Source organism: Canis lupus, chromosome 32, assembly GCF_011100685.1.
Source record: "Canis lupus familiaris isolate Mischka breed German Shepherd chromosome 32, alternate assembly UU_Cfam_GSD_1.0, whole genome shotgun sequence".
Lineage (NCBI taxonomy): Eukaryota > Metazoa > Chordata > Mammalia > Carnivora > Canidae > Canis > Canis lupus.
Window position 1 is genome coordinate 24,432,316 of NC_049253.1, and position 16,210 is coordinate 24,448,525.

The window sequence follows — 16,210 nt, forward strand, 5'->3', positions numbered from 1 at the left end:
ATGAATTCGGCCTGAGATTTAAAGAGAGACCAACTGGAATGCTACAGCGAGAAGAGTTCGCGCTATCAGGTAAGAAGACGGGGAAAAAGAAATAAAGAAACAAAAGGCCTCCAAGGGGGAGAGGCCCCGCGAGGAGCCGGGCTGAGGCCGGGGCGAGGGTCCCCAGGACAGGAGAGCCCCGTCCCGGAGACGCAGGAGCTGCACCGACCTTCCCGGGGGAAAGGGGCTCGTGGGGAGGTGGAGCAGGACCCAGGAGGGCGGGGATGCCCTCGGGCTCCCGGGGACACTAACAGACACCTGCGCCCCGGGAGAGCCCCACACCCCGCGGCCGAGCTCCCTAAGGGCTGCAGCGCACGGCGGGACCCGGAGCAGCTCGGGGGGGCTCGGGGGCGGCTCCGCGGAGGGGGCTGCGGGGCGGGAGCAGCTCGGGGGGCTCGGGGGTGGCTCCGCGGAGGGGGCTCGGGGACGGCTCCGCGGAGGGGGCTCGGGGACGGCTCCGCGGACGGGGCTGCGGAGCAGGAGCGTGAATCCAGCAGCACAGGCTCCGGAGCACAGGGCGCCGGGAAACAGCCCAGGATCCTGCCTCCCCCGGCACAGGCAGAGGCCGGGAGGGCCCAGGACAGCGAGGACGCTCCTGCCCCAGCTGAGCAGATCAGCGGCCCCGCCCCGAGCCTCCAGGCCCTGCAGACGGAGAGCTCCGGAGCTACTGCGGGGGCTGACTCCAGGGCTCCAGAGCTGGCCCTGCCACTGTGGTTGTTCCTCCTGGGGCCTCACGGGGTAAACAACCCCCACTGAGCCCTCCACCAGGCAGGGACACAGCAGCTCCCCCAAGTGCTAACACCTGAAAATCAGCACAGCAGGCCCCTCCCCCAGAAGACCAGCTAGACGGACAAGTTCCAGGGGAAGTCAAGGGACTTAAAGTATACAGAATCGGAAGATACTCCCCCGTGGTTTGTTTTGTTTTTTGTTTGTTCGTTTTTTGCTTTTTGATGTCCGTTTGCTTCCCCACCCTTTTTTTCTTTCTCTTTTTCTACTCTTTTTTTTTCTTTTTTTCTTCTTTTTTCTTTTTCTCTTTTCTTTCTGTCTTTCTCTCCTCTCTTTTTCTCCTTTTCCCAATACAACTTGTTTTTGGCCACTCTGCACTGAGCAAAATGACTAGAAGGAAAACCTTACCTCAAAAGGAAGAATCAGAAACAGTCCTCTCTCCCACAGAGTTCAAAATATGGATTACAATTCAATGTCAGAAAGCCAATTCAGAAGCACTATTATACAGCTACAGGTGGCTCTAGAAAAAAGCATACAGGACTCAAGAGACTTCATGACTGCAGAATTTAGATCTCATCAGGCAGAAATTAAACATGAATTGAATGAGATGCAATCTAAACTAGAAGTCCTAACGACAAGGGTTAACAAGGTGGAAGAACTAGTGAGTGACATAGAAGACAAGTTGATGGCAAAGAGGGAAACTGAGGAAAAAAACAGACAAATAATTAAAAGACCATGAGGACAGATTAAGGGAAAAAATGACAGCCTGAGGAAGAAAAACCTACATTTAATTGGGGTTCCCCAAGGCGCCAAAAGGGACAGAGGTCCAGAATATGTATTTGAATAAATCATAGCTGAAAATTTTCCTAATCTGGGAAGGGAAACAGGCATTCAGATCCAGGAAATAGAGAGATCCCCCTAAAATCAATAAAAACCGTTCAACACCTCGACTTTTAATAGTTAAGCTTGCAAATGCCAAAGATAAAGAGAAGATCCTTAAAGCAACAAGAGACAAGAAATCCCTGACTTTTATGGGGACTAGTATTAGGGTAACAGCAGACCTCTCCACAGAGACCTGGCAGGCCAGAAAGGGCTGGCAGGATATATTCAGGGTCCTAAATGAGAAAAACATGCAACCAAGAATACTTTATTCAGCAAGGCTCTCATTCAGAATGGAAGGAGAAATAAAGAGCTTCCAAGACAGGCAGGAAATGAAAGAATATGTGACCTCCAAACCAGCTCTGCAAGAAATTTTAAGGGGGACTCTTAAAATTCCCCTTTAATAAGAAGTCCAGTGGAACACTCCACAAAAAACAAGGACTGAATAGATATCATGATGACACTAAACTAATATCTTTCAATAGTAACTCTGAACATGAACGGGCTTAATGACCCCATCAAAAGGCGCAGGGTTTCAGACTGGATAAAAAAGCAGGACCCATCTATTTGCTGTCTACAGGAGACTCATTTTAGACAGAAGGACACCTACAGCCTGAACATAAAAGGTTGGAGAACCATGTACCATTCAAATGGTCCTCAAAAGAAAGCAGGGGTAGCCATCCTTATATCAGATAAACTAAAATTTATCTCGAAGACTGTAGTGAGAGATGAAGAGGGACACTATATCATACTTAAAGGATCTATCCAACAAGAGGACTTAACAATCCTCAATATATATGCCCCGAATGTGGGAGCTGCCAAATATATCAATCAATTAATAATGAAAGTTAAGACATAATTAGATAATATTACACTTATACTTGGTGACTTCAATCTACTGCTTTCTATACTCCATAGGTCTTCTAAACACAACATCTCCAAAAAAACGAGAGCTTTAAATGATACACGGGACCAGATGGATTTCACAGATATCTACAGAACTTTACATCCAAACTCAACTGAATACACATTCCTCTCAAGTGCACATGGAACTTTCTACAGACTAGACCACATACTGGGTCACAAATCGGGTCTGAACCAATACCAAAAGATTGGGATCGTCCCCTGCATATTCTCAGACCATAATGCCTTGAAATTAGAACTAAATCACAACAAGAAGTTTGGAAGGACTTCAAACACGTGGAGGTTAAGGACCATCCTGCTAAAAGATGAAAGGGTCAACCAGGAAATTAAGGAAGAATTAAAAAGATTCATGGAAACTAAAGAGAATGAAGATACAACCGTTCAAAATCTTTGGGATACAGCAAAAGCAGTCCTGAGGGGGAAATACATCAAATTCAAGCAGCCATTCAAAAACTGGAAAGAACTCAAATACAAAAGCTAACCTTACACAAAAAGGAGCTAGAGAAAAAACAGCAAATAGATCCTACACTCAGCAGAAGAACAGAGTTAATTAAGATTCGAGCAGAACTCAACGAAATCGAGAGCAGAAGACTGTGGAACAGATCAACAAAACCAGGAGTTGGTTCTTTGAGAGAATTAATGAGATAGATTAACCATTAGCCAGCCTTATTAAAAAGAAGAGAGAGAAGACTCAAATTAATAAAATCATGACTGAGAAAGGAGAGATCACTACCAACACCAAGGAAATACAAACGATTTTAAAAACACATTATGAACAGCTATACGCCAATAAATTAGGCAATCTAGAAGAAATGGACGCATTGTTTGAAAGCCACAAAGTACCAAAACTGGAACAGGAAGAAATAGAAAACCTGAACAGGCCAATAACCAGGGAGGAAATTGAAGCAGTCATCAAAAACCTCGCAAGACAAAAAAGTCCAGGGCCAGATGGCTTCCCAGGGGAATTCTATCAAACCTTTAAAGAAGAAACCATACCTATTCTCCTAAAGCTGTTTGGAAAGATAGAAAGAGATGGAGTACTTCCAAATTCGTTCTATGAGGCCAGCATCAACTTAATTCCAAAACCAGACAAAGATCCCACCAAAAAGGAGAATTACAGACCAATATCCCTGATGAACATGGATGCAAAAATTCTCAACAAGATACTAGCCAATAGGATCCAACAATACATTAAGAAAATTATTCACCATGACCAAGTAGGATTTATCCCCAGGACACAAGGATGATTCAACACTCTTAAAACAATCAATGTGATTCATCATATCAACAAGAGAAAAACCAAGAACCATATGATATGATCCTCTCATTAGATGCAGAGAAAGCATTTGACAAAATACAGCATCCATTCCTGATCAAAACTCTTCAGAGTGTAGGGATAGAGGCAACATTCCTCAACATCTTAAAAGCCATCTACGAAAAGCCCACAGCAAATATCATTCTCAATGGGGAAGCACTGGGAGCCTTTCCCCTAAGATCAGGAACAAGACAGGGATGTCCACTCTCACCACTGCTATTCAACATAGTACTGGAAGTCCTAGCCTCAGCAATCAGACAACAAAAAGACATTAAAGGCATTCAAATTGGCAAAGAAGAAGTCAAACTCTCCCCCTTCACAGATGACATGATATTCTACATAGAAAACCCAAAAGACTCCACCCCAAGATTGCTAGATCTCATACAGCAATTTGGCAGTGTGGCAGGATACAAAATCAATGCCCAGAAGTCAGTGGCATTTCTATACACGAACAATGAGACTGAAGAAAGAGAAATTAAGGAGTCAATCCCATTTACAATTGCACCCAAAAGCTAAGATACCTAGGAATAAACCTAACCAAAGAGGTAAAGGATCTATACCCTAAAAACTATAGAACACTTCTGAAAGAAATTTAGGAAGACACAAAGAGATGGAAAAATATTCCATGCCCATGGATTGGCAGAATTAATATTGTGAAAATGTCAACGTTACCCAGGGCAATTTACACGTTTAATGCAATCCCTATCAAAATACTGTGGACTTTCTTCAGACAGTTCGAACAAATTATTTTAAGATTTGTGTGGGAAAAAAAAGATGTGTGGAATCAGAAAAGACCCCGAATAGCCAGGGGAATTTTAAAAAAGAAAACCATATCTGGGGGCATCACAATGCCAGATCTCAGGTTGTACTACAAAGCTGTGGTCATCAAGACAGTGTGGTACTGGCACAAAAACAGACACATAGATCAATGGAACAGAATAGAGAACCCAGAAGTGGACCCTCAACTTTATGGTCAACTAATATTCGATAAAGCAGAAAGGACTCTCCACTGGAAGAAAGACAGTCTCTTCAATAAATGGTGCTGGGAAAATTGGACATCCACATGCAGAAGAATGAAACTAGACCACTCTCTTGCACCATACACAAAGATAAACTCAAAATGGATGAAAGATCTAAATGTGAGACAAGATTCCATCAAAATCCTAGAGGAGAACACAGGCAACACCCTTTTTGAACTCGGCCACAGTAACTTCTTGCCAGATACATCCATGAATGCAAAAGAAACAAAAGCAAAAATGAACTATTTTTGAAAAATGAAATGGACTTCATCAAGATAAGAAGCTTTTGCACAGGATACAGTCAACAAAACTAAAAGACAACATACAGAATGGGAGAAGATATTTGCAAATGACGTATCAGATAAAGGGCTAGTTTCCAAGATCTATAAAGAACTTCTTAAACTCAACAGCAAAGAAACAAACAATCCAATCATGAAATTTGCAAAAGACATGAACAGAAATCTCATAGAGGAAGACATAGACATGGCCAACATGCACATGAGAAAATGCTCTGCATCACTTGCCATCAGGGAAATACAAATCAAAACCACAATGAGATACCACCTCACACCAGTGAGAATGGGGAAAATTAACAAGGCAGGAAACCACAAATGTTGGGGAGGATGAGGAGAAAAGGGAAGGAACCCTCTTACACTGTTGGTGGGAATGTGAACTGGTGCAGCCACTCTGGAAAACTGTGTGGAGGTTCCTCAAAGAGTTAAAAATAGACCTGCCCTGCGACCCAGCAATTGCACTCTTGGGGATTTACGCCAAAGATACAGATGCAATGAAACGCCGGGACACCTGCACCCCGATGTTTCTAGCAGCAATGTCCACAAGAGCCAAAGTGTGGTAGGAGCCTCGGTGTCCATCGAAAGATGAATGGATTAAGAAGATGTGGTTTATGTATACAATGGAATATTACTCAGCCATTAGAAACGACAAATACCCACCATTTGCTTCAACGTGGATGGAACTGGAGGGTATTATGCTGAGTGAAGTAAGTCAATCGGAGAAGGACAGTGTATGTTCTCATTCATTTGGGGAATATAAAGAATAGTGAAAGGGAATAGAAGGGAAGGGAGAAGAAATGTGTGGGAAATATCAGAAAGGGAGACAGAACATAAAGACTCCTAATTCTGAGAAACGAACTAGGGGTGGTAGAAGGGGAGGAGGGCGGGGGTTGGGGGTGAATGGGTGACGGGCACTGAGGGGGGCACTTGAAGGGATGAGCATGGGTGTTATTCTATGTTGGTAAATTGAACACCATAAAAAATTAATTTATTAAAAAATAAAATAAATAAAAAATAAATTTATTATTAAAAAATTAGTATTGAAAAATTTCTATACTATCCGTAGTAATCAACAAATTCAATGAAATCTCTATCAAAAATTCCAATGACACTTTTTCACAGAACTAAAACAACAACTCTCTATTTTGTATACAACCACAAAGGACCCAAAACGACCCAGAACAATCCTGAGACAGAGGAACAAAGCTAGAGGTATCATGGTCCCTGATTTCAAACTATACTATATATATAATCAAAACAATATGGTACTGGCATAAGAACAGAAATAGACACACAGATAATAAATGCACCTATGTGCATTTAGAATAAAGAGCACAGATATAAATTCACCTATGTGTGGTCAATTAATATACAACAAAATAGGCATGAATATGTAATGGATGAAGGACTCTTCTTAAAAGTCTCTTCAATAAATGGTATTCAATAAATGGTACTAACAACTACATGCAAAAGAATGGCACTCAGACACTATCTTACATCATAAGCAAAAATTAACTAAAGTGTACAAAAATTAACTAAAGTGGATTAAAAACTTGAATATAAAACCCAAAGTTCTAAAACTTCTAGAAGAAAGTAGAGGTGGTAAGCTACTTGATATCAGTCTTAGCAATACTTTTTTTGATCTGACACCAAAGACGAGGGAGACAAAAGCAAAATTAAACAAATGGGAACACATTAAATTAAATAGCTTCTGCACAATAAAGGCAATCATCAACAAAATGAAATGGCAACCTACTGAATGGGAGAAGATATTAGAAAATCATATATCTGATAAGGGGTTAATATCCAACATACATAAAGAACTTATATAACTCAATATCAAAAAAATCTGATCACAAATAGGCAGATGGTCTAAACATTTTTCCAAAAACATATAGATGGCAAACAGGCACATGAAAATATAGGCAGCATCACTAATCATCAGGGAAATGCAAATCAAATCCACAATGAGATTATCACCTCACACTTGTCAGAACAGCTAAAGACAAGAAAGAAGTGTTGGTGAAGATGTATGGGAAAAGGGAAGCTTTATGAACAATTGGTGAAAATGTAAACTGGTGCAAACCACTATGGAAAACAGTATAATGTTTCCTCAAAAAATTAAAAATACAACTACCATATGATCTAGCAATTTCACTACTTAGTATTTATCAAAGGAAAACAGAGATACTAATTTGAAAAGATATATACACTCTTATGTTCACTGAAACATTATTTACAATAGGCATGATATGGAAACATCAGCATCCAAGGTTGGATGAATGGATAAAGAAAATGTGGTGTGAAAAAAAAAAAAAAAAAAAAAAGAAAATGTGGTGTGTATATGTACATACACAGACATGTACACACACACACACACACAATGGAATACCACTAAGCCATAAGAAAGAATATTTTGCCATTTGTGATAACATAGATGGACCCTGAGGGTATTATGCTAAGTGAGGTAAGGAAGATAGAGAAATACAAATACCTCATGATTTCACTTATGTGTGGATTTTAAAAAACAAAACAAAGAAAACAAAATCCAGACTCATAAATATAGAGAACAGATTGGTCTTTGTCAGGGGTAGGGGTAGAAATAGGTGAAGAAATAGGTGAATAGGTAGGGGTAGAAATAGGGAATTAAATAGTAGAATCTTTCAGCTATAAAATAATCATTTAAATGTAATGTACAGCATGGGAACACAGTATAACACTGCATTAACTTGCAAGATGGCAGATGGTAACTGGACCTATTATAGTTACCATTTCCTAAGGTGTACAAATGTAAATCACTATGTTGTATACTTGACACTAATATAATATTGTATGCCAATTATACCTCAATAAATTTTAAAAAATAGACTGTAAAAAAAGTACAACTTTAAATACCATGATATTTAGAAAAATCTATCAAATATTTTTTCTCTACATAATGGTTAGAATGTTAATAGGTTCTGATATATATGTAAGATTTATTGATCATTAATAAGCTATTTTATTATTTTAATCATTTTTCAACAGGGAACAAAATTGGACAACTAAAGTAATGAAGAATTAAGGATATATAAGCATATAACAGTTTTGTTTCAACTTACTATACAATTTTATTGCTTGTATTGTCTTGAACAAATTATATATCCCCTGTGTGCTATAGTTTCACCTTCTAGGGATACTACAAAAATCTACTACAGGGATCCCTGGGTGGCACAGTGGTTTGGCGTCTGCCTTTGGCCCAGGGCGCGATCCCGGAGACCCAGGATCGAGTCCCACATCGGGCTCCCGGTGCATGGAGCCTGCTTCTCCCTCTGCCTGTGTCTCTGCCTCTCTCTCTCTCTGTAACTATCATAAATAAATAAAAATTTAAAAAAATATATGAAAAAAAAATCTACTACATTGTGTTGTAATAAAAATTAAATAATAAAATTTTGCAGAACTTTCAAATAGTAGCTTATATTTAATATAAAGCTAATCTTTAACTAATTTTTTAACTTTAAAATTAAAAAAAAAAACTATCAGCACATCAAATCACTATGCAATGCCCTAATGATAGCTAGGCTATCACTTGTTCAGAGTACAACTGTTCCTTAAATATTATCCTAATCTTACATTTCCAACATTATTATAAGATTTCTGAGACAAATACATTCTTTTCAAAATGTCTTATATATGTCCTACAGTGGGCAATATAATGCTGGTAAAAGCAAATGTTCAATGACTTCTTATTGAAACAGTACATTTTTATATATTTGAAAGTTAATAGTGGGTCTTTTCTACTCTTATTTTTCTAAAAATGATACATCTCTAAGGAATTTCTAAATAATATGTTTTAGTATATGCTTTATTAAGGAAAATATTTTAATATAATAAGTGTACAAAAGTATTATATACAATAATAAAACATAAAGCCATATGTTTATTGAGAAAATTCAAAGATGGAATGGTTAAACTATCACTGAGTTTCTAGGAAACAATAAAATACATTTATTATTTTTGTAGCTTTATTGCGGTATAGTTAATACAAAAAAATTTACATACTTAGTATATACATTTTGATGCTATTGAACATATGCATATACTCATGATACCATCACTACGATGAAAGTAGTAAATACATCTAACACCACCAAAAAGTCTCTGGCTCCACTTATTTGTGTGTGTGTGTGTGTGTGTGTGTGTGTAAGAACATTTAACATGAGATATATCCTCCTGACAAGATTTTAATTGTACAATACCATATTATTCATTTATTTTTGATGAGTACACATAGCATTAACAGCTAGAACTTGGAAATAATTAGTTTATGAAACAGCTTTGAAAAGTAATATAAGATTTTCCAAGGACTAAAAAGTACTAATATTAAAAATATATATGATGTCCCACTTTCACTTACAGCCAAGAGAAGTCTCAGGGACCAATTTAACAATCTAGTAAAACAACTAAAAGCTGAGCAAGATATATGAAACAACAGTTCTTAAATTTTTTGACATCAGAATACAAAGGACAGTGATATCTAAGGGACAAGAAACAAGCAAGGTAAGTCCAACAATTGTCCTACCCTACAGCCTAAAGAACATTTCTAGACCATGGTAAAGTACAGGAGACTATAAGACATTCCAGAATAATCCCAAAGTACTTGTCATGATGTAGTCAGCAGAGTACTCATTAGTGCATGTGTGTTAGTACACTGTCTAAAACTGGAGAAAGAAACCCATGAAAGTTGTAGGCGTATCATCCACCAAGGTTTACTTAAGGCTGAGGCTATTGGCTATTCTTAATACCAAAATAGAAAACCTTATAATAGGGCATTAATTACTTAGAACAATTTGCAAAAGAAAAACAACCTTGAAAAAATATATTAGAAACAACTCAAAATGAAACACATAGAGAAAAAATAAATTAAAAGATAGAGCATTAGTAACTCATGGGAAAACAAAGAAATCTGTACTTGTGTAGTTAGAATCCACAAAGAAAGGAGAAACAGTGCTATCTGTTCCTGGAATTTGAGGCATCAGCAGGTAGGCATCAAGGATTAGGTAATGTAGTTCATTGAGCCAAATTGGCAGTTTGCGAAGGATTAAATTCAGTTGGTTAATAAATCTACTAAACCTGACAGAAAAGAATTCCAGAAGATTGCCATGGCAACAGCAATATAATGTGCTATAATGGGAATCATTGGCTTTTTTTGTGAAATTGATCTATATCCCTATCAATAACATCATTGTTGGTGGCTGAACACTCCTTTACAAGTTTTTCATCTTGGGAATTAGTAAACAAGTGAGGATTTAAGAAGTTCATGAAGTAAAAATTTGCCTATATGTTTTGTGTTTGTTTTGTTTTCTTCCAAGATATTTTGTATTTCTGAATTTAAATAATTTCAAAAAAAGGAGCAGAAAAATATAATGGCTCTTTTTTATTCCTGAATTTGATGAAAACTATAAACCTGTAGATTCAAAAAACTTAACAAACCCCAAGCATAAGAGATATGCAAAGAATCAGACCAAGGCACATTATAATCAAATGGCTTAAAACTAAGGAAAAGGAGAACATCTTAACAGCAGCTAAAGGAGGGAGAAAAAACATAATATACAGAGGAACAAAGATAAAGAGCAAACTGACTTAATATCAGAAACAATGCAAGCCAGAAGACATGGATCAACATTTTTAAAGCACTGACAAATAAATTGTCAACTAATGATTTTCTTACCCAGAAAATAACATTCAAATACAAAACTAAAATCAAGACATTACATAAAAAAATATATAAAATCAATCACTAGGCAGACCTTCATGTATAAAGAGAATGATCCAAATGTAAATATGGATTGGTACAAGTGAATGAACAACCTTAGGAATGAAAAATATGTGAATAAATGTAGCACATTTTTCCTATTAAAGGTCTTTAAAATATTGACTATTTAAAGAGAAAAATTATGATATAGTGTGAGGTTAGAACATATCCAGAAGTAAAATATATGGCAACAATAACACACAAGCCATGGGAGGAAAAAATGGGGGAATAGTGATTTCAATTTCCTCTACTATTTTATTTATTTATTTTTAAAGACTTTATTTATTTATTCATGAGATACAGAGAGAGAGGCAGAGACACAGGCAGAGGGAGAATCAGGCTCCCTACAGGGAGCCCTATGCGGGTGAGGAGGGGACCTTGATCCCCAGATGGGGATCACACCCTGAGCCGAAGGCAAATGCTCAATCTGAGCAACCCAGGCTCCTGATTTCCTCTACTATTTTAATGTGGTGTAGTATCATTTGATGGTAGACCCTGATAAGTTAAATATAAATACTATAAATCCTAAAGCAACCTCTAAAATAATACAACAAAGTCAATAAATAAGTCAACCAAAAGGCTAAAAGAATCAAAAACAAATCCTCAATTAATCCAAAAGGAAGCAAAGAAAGGGAACAAAGAACATCAGACAGAAAAGAAATAGCAGGATGTTAGACTTAAATTCAACCATATCAGAACCACTTTAAATATAAATGATCTTAACCAAATTGAAAGATAGAGACATTGAGATTGGATTAAGATTTTTAAAAAGCAACATCCAATGATATGTTACCTGTAAGTCCTACACTTTATTTTTTTAAGATTTTATTTATTTATTCATGAGAGACACAGAGAGAGGGGCAGAGACACAGGCAGAGGGAGAAGCAGGCTCCATGTGGGGAACCTGATGCAGGACTTGATCCCAGAATCCTGGGATCACAACCTGAGCCAAAGTTAGATGCTCAACCACTAAGCCAGCCAGGCATTCCAAACATACACTTTTATTTATTTATTTATTTATTTATTTATTTATTTATTTATTTATTTATTTTTAAAGATTTTATTTATTTATTCATGAGAGACATACACACACACACACACACACACACACACACACACACACACAGAGGCAGAGACATAGGAGGAGGGAGAAGCAGGCTCGATGCAGGGAGCCCGAGGCGGGACTCGATCCTGGGACTCCAGGATCATGCCCTGGGCCGAAGGCAGGTGCTAAACCACTGAGCCACCCAGGGATCCCCAAGACATAAGCTTTAAACACAATATACAAATACATTACAATAAAATAATGGAAAGCAAGATACTGGGCTTGCTCCAATCAAAGGAAAGCTGGATTAACTATATTAATATCAGGCAAAGAAAATTTCTGAGCAAAGAATACTGCCCTTTCTGAACAAACTATTATCAGATACAGAGAAGTTCATCTCCCAATGATAAAGGGGGCAATGCAAGAGAACAGAACAACTCTAAATGTTTATGTGTTTAATAACATCTGCAAAAACACACATGGCAAAAACAGACTGGACTTCAAAGAGAAATCCAAAAATCTACAATCCCAGAAAGAAATTTCAACACCTCTCTCACAATAATTGATAGAAAATATATACAAGAATTCAATAAAGATGTTAAAGATTTGAACAACAATATTATCTAAAGCAACATTATTGATAATTATAGAGCACATCAACTAACAACAGCACAACACAAATTCCTGTCCGGTTAGTAGAGAATATTTACCATGACAGACCAATTCTGGGTTGAAATTCTGAGGAACCTAGAAATAAAAGGAAAATGCCTGAACCTGAAAACACCATGTATGAAAAATCTACAGCTAATGTTATACTTACTGGTGAAGACTATTAAGATGAGAAATGTGTCAAGAATGTTCACTCTCCTCTCTTCTACTCAACATTGTGCTAGAGATACTAGTTGATCCCATAAATCAGAAAAAATAAATATATCATCCAAAATTGAGGAAATAAAATTTGACTTACCAGTAGATGATATAATTATCATCAACAAAGAAAATTCAACAGAATCTACATAAAAGCCACCAGGACTAAAAAGTGGTTGCAAGGTTTCAAGATACAAAGTCAAACGGATCAAATAGACAAATTGATCATAATCATTAGTCATTAGAGAAATGCAAATTAGAATCACAATGAGATACTATCATGCTCGTGTTTCAATGTCTGAAATATTTTTCTTAAATGACCACACAAAGTGTTGCTGAAGACAGAACAACTGGGACTCTCATACTATCAGGGAGTAAATAAAATGGCATAACTATTTTGGAAAACAAATTGTCAGTTTCTTAAAAATTAAACATACATTTATTACATATAAACCAGCTGTTACACTTCTAAGCATTTATTCAAAATTTATATAGCATATATACATACAAAGGCTTGAGCAGTAATGTTCACAGCAGCTTTATTTGTAATAGCTAAAAATTAGCAACAATCCAAATGCCCAACAATATATGAATAGGTAAAAAAAATTCAACATATATTCATATAATAGAATACTACTCAGCAATAAAAAAACCACAATGAACTACTAATAAACACTGAAATATAAATGCCATAATATTATGACTGAGTTAAAGAAACAAGATCACAATGGAATATATAGTGTTTGAGTCCATTATATGTGTCTCTAGAAAATGCAAACTAATATAGCAACAGGATAATCAACATTTGCCTGGAGATGGAGTTTGCAAACGGAAATGTGGGAGGGAGGAACTACAAAGAAGCAAATGAAAACTGATGTGGGGGAGATAATCATTATCTTGATGTTATTATGGTTCATATACACATCAACTGTACAAATTATACAATTTAAATATGTATAGTTTACTGGGTATCATATATACCATAATAAAGCTGTTACATGTATATGTAAATTATTTTAATTGATTCTATTGGTCATTTACTACTATCACAAAAATCTTACCACTTAGAGTTAAAAAAAAAGTTACACAAATATAACATGTAATGTACCAGAAATGTTACAACTATCTTTATACTATGCAGCAAGCATAGCAGGGAAAAAAAAAATAGGAGATCTGTGTTCTAGTTCTGGTTTTGTAATGACTGGCTCACTGACTATGATTAAATCACTAAACCACTCAAGCCTTCCGTGTGCTCATCTGTAAAGTGAAAGGTCTGTACAAGATCATTGGTCTTTAGCCTTGTCTGGATTTATAGACCATTCTGGAGTATTAGTTTTTAGGAATGAGCAACTGAAGGAATTGAAGAATCACCCACAAAATTCTCTGTAAATCAACAATAATTAAAACACAATCCTTAACTTATTCCAATACCACACAGTAATTTTTAAACAACCCACACTTAACATGCCATTTCCTTGCCTTTCTACTATGTCATTTTGCCCTTACACTGCTCGGTTATATATACAAATGGTAAAATTCTCAAATGTTCCAGGAAATATGTTATCTTTCCTTGAACTGGCTTTACCTAACTATTGCATTTTGCTATTCACTGTCAGGATTTGTACCCAACACAACAATATACTACATGTCTACTTAAGATATTCTAGGAATACTGTACATGGAAAGTATTAATTTGCAAAATTAAAGTACATGTTTCTCAAAATTGAGCAGTATTCCAGTGAAGCAGTGAACACCACTGTTGTAAGTAATCTCTAAGGCCTGTTTTGGATCACTATTTTAAATCTGTAAAATCTGAAAAATTGTATTGATCATTCTTGTTTGCTATGAGTCACAGCTAACACACAATAAATGGAAATTCTGCTCACCTACGAAACACTAGTAGTTTCATGGCCTTGTACATCACTTAGCATACAACTGTAAGTCTGAACTATTTTAGCCAATTTTTGCGTAAAGCCCCTTTTTCTCCTTCTTAATACATTTCAGTTTTGGGTAAACTTTATTCCTTGGTTAGGTGTGGCAAACCTCCAAGAATCCAGGCAATTCCTTATATTTAGAAATATTGCATAAAGAATAGTCCCGGGGATCCCTGGGTGACTCAGCGGTTTAGGGCCTGCCTTTGGCCCAGGGCATGATCCTGGGCTCCCGGGAGCCAGTCCCGCATGGGCTCCTGCATGGAGTCTGCTTCTTCCCCTGCCTGTGACTGCCTCTCTCTCTCTGTGTCTTTCATGAGTAAATAAATAAAATCTTAAAAAAAAAAAAAAAAAAAGAATAGTCCCTATTAAAGAGGAATGAGGGCTTCCTTTGACAATACTTAAATAAATTTGTAACTCTCTTTTTTCAGAAATGAATAAAGCTTGAATTATTTTAAAGCTTAATAATTGGTATTATTTTTTAAATCAAATTGGTATTATTTTTAAGTCAAAATATTGAATTATGCTCGGGCCATGTTTGAGAAGTTATTTTTCTACAGGGGTTAAAATTAAAGTGAAAAACATGTGCCTCCCTCTTCCTATTTTTTGGAAGTTTTATTTGGAAGTTTTTATTTTCTAGCTAATAAAGAAGAGAGAAATTTATTATTCAGGGAAAACTATCTTCTAAATTCAATGTCCACATCTAATTATAGTTTAGGATACTTACTTAGAGCCTTTAGAAATACCAGTGAAAATGGATCTTTTTCTATTCTCTTATTTGGGTTAAAATACTTGGCATCCTTTTATATAATTGCTTTCAAAGCAAAACTTTAATATATCTATGACATTATCTGTGCATTCAGTATGTTTGGAATATATTACAAACTAAATATTTTGTGTATATACAATGTTATCTCCTGGAATATAAAGAAATCAGTGTCTCCTTAATTTATTAATATAACTTAATTTTCAAATTTTAATCTTATTAAAGTAATTTTAGCATTTACTATTGTGAAAATAATTCAGAAAGCAATGAACTCTTCTCTGTGATTAAGCACCATGGTTTGCTTTATTACCTCCAAAATTCTCCACTAACATATTTTTTTAAAGATTTTATTTATTTATTCATGAGAACACAGAGAGAGAGGCAGAGACAAGTAGAGGGAGAAAGAAGCAGGCTCCATGCCGGGAGCCTGATGCGGTACTCGATTCCAGGACCCCCAAATCACAAACTGAGCCAAAGGCAGACACTCTACCACTGAGCCACCAAGGTGCCCCTCTCATTAAATTGTTTTTAATCATGCCTTCAAAGAAATAAAAATTATGGGGACCTCAAAGCTGATGGATTTGGGATTATTCTCCAAGATTTTTTTAATTT

The 16,210-nt window shown here is 36.6% G+C and overlaps 1 protein-coding gene and 1 pseudogene across 3 annotated transcripts in view; one reads left to right on the top strand and one right to left on the bottom strand.

Annotated features, from left to right (window-relative positions):
- The window catches only part of GRID2 (glutamate ionotropic receptor delta type subunit 2), a 1,471,756-nt gene that overhangs the window by 1,296,142 nt on the left and 159,404 nt on the right, over nt 1-16,210 (bottom strand). The gene's annotated exons all lie outside the window — the stretch shown is intronic.
- LOC106558127 lies at nt 10,238-10,433 on the top strand (annotated as a pseudogene).